We start from the raw sequence: 2,330 nt of genomic DNA on the forward strand, positions 1-2,330 counted from the left end.
TTGCCAGCTCTGGAGTTTGGCCTTCTGCAGGGGGCAATAGACAAGCCCCAAGGCAGTGGAAGTGGCATACATAATAATAATAATAATAATAATAATAATAATTAATTTATAGCGCACTCAGCTGAAACTCAGAGTGCCACAGTATATAATAAGAACAAAGGCAAAACAACCTATAATAAAATACATTTTTAAAGTAAGAAACGCCTTCCTGAATAGAAAGGTTAAAACAGTCCAGTGTCTGTGATGCCCTTAGTCGGCATGACCTCTATCACAAGGTCAAGTATAGAAAAATGTTTACCTGTTGCGTGTTTATTATTCATGAGATGAAAAATGGGCAATACAATGGTGGAGATAAATATCAACCAGACGAAGGGCGGTACACTGAGTAACTCACTCTAGTCTAAATGACAACTCAACCAGACGAAGGACTGTACACTGAGTAACTCACTCTAGGCTAAATGACAACTCAACCAGACGAAGGACTGTACACTGAGTAACTCACTCTAGGCTAAATGACAACTCAACCAGACGAAGGACTGTACACTGAGTAACTCACTCTAGGCTAAATGACAACTCAACCAGACGAAGGACTGTACCCTGAGTAACTCACTCTAGGCTAAATGACAACTTAACCAGACGAAGGACTGTACACTGAGTAACTCACTCTAGGCTAAATGACAACTCAACCAGACGAAGGACTGTACACTGAGTAACTCACTCTAGGCTAAATGAGAACTCAACCAGACGAAGGACTGTACACTGAGTAACTCACTCTAGGCTAAATGAGAACTCAGGTCATTGCAGATTGGGACATGCCTCATGCGTGGGTGGTGGATTCCACTCTGGTGAGGTCATCTATTAAAAAATGACATCTCATTATGGTTATTCCTGCATCACATGTCTGTGACAGAGCTGTCATGATGTGGCTGTGACATCACGTTATAATGCTGTCATGATGTGGCTGTGACATCACCTTATAATGCTGTTATCCTGTGGCTGTGACATAACGTTATAATGCTGTTATGATGTGAGTGTGACATCACGTTATAGTGCTGTTATGATGTGGCTGTGACATCATATTATAATGCTGTTATCCTGTGGCTGTGACATCACGTTATAGTGCTGTTATGATGTGGCTGTGACATCATGTTATTATGCTATCATGATGTGGCTGTTAAATCAATGCTGTTGCTGTAGCAGCCTGCCACTGCCAGTATGCTTACCAGTGGGCATCAGTGTTTAACAGAGGGCATCAGTGTTTAGAAGTTGGCATCAGTGGGCATCGCTGTATGCCAATCAGTATGCAGGGTCTCTCTTAGATTCCCTCAGTGTTGCCAGCTTAGTATTCATCAGTATTCTAGGCAGTATACATCAGTATGCTTAGCAGTATGCATCAGTATTCTAGGCAGTATACATCAGTATGCTTAGCAGTATGCATCAGTATGCTAGGCAGTATACATCAGTATGCTTAGCAGTATGCATCAGTATTCTAGGCAGTATACATCAGTATGCTTAGCAGTATGCATCAGTATGCTAGGCAGTATGCATCAGTATGCTTAGCAGTATACATCAGTATTGTAGGCAGTATGCATCAGTATTGTAGGCAGTATGCATCAGTATTCTAGGCAGTATGCATCAGTATTCTAGGCAGTATGCATCAGTATGCTTAGCAGTATGCATCAGTATGCTAGGCAGTATGCATCAGTATTCTAGGCAGTATGCATCAGTATGCTTAGCAGTATGCATCAGTATTCTAGGCAGTATACATCAGTATGCTTAGCAGTATGCATCAGTATTCTAGGCAGTATGCATCAGTATTCTAGGCCGTATACATCAGTATGCTTAGCAGTATGCATCAGTATGCTTAGCAGTATGCATCAGTAGGCTTAGCAGTATGCATCAGTAGGCTTAGCAGTATGCATCAGTATGCTTAGCAGTATGCATCAGTATTCTAGGCAGTATGCATCAGTATTCTAGGCAGTATACATCAGTATGCTTAGCAGTATGCATCAGTATGCTTAGCAGTATGCATCAGTATTCTAGGCAGTATACATCAGTATGCTTAGAAGTATGCATCAGTAGGCTTAGCAGTATGCATCAGTATGCTTAGCAGTATGCATCAGTATTCTAGGCAGTATACATCAGTATGCTTAGCAGTATGCATCAGTATTCTAGGCAGTATACATCAGTATGCTTAGCAGTATGCATCAGTATTCTAGGCAGTATACATCAGTATGCTTAGAAGTATGCATCAGTATGCTTAGCAGTATGCATCAGTATTCTAGGCAGTATACATCAGTATGCTTAGAAGTATGCATCAGTAGGCTTAG

The sequence above is a fragment of the Sprattus sprattus genome (assembly GCF_963457725.1).
Source record: "Sprattus sprattus genome assembly, chromosome: 13".
NCBI lineage: Eukaryota > Metazoa > Chordata > Actinopteri > Clupeiformes > Clupeidae > Sprattus > Sprattus sprattus.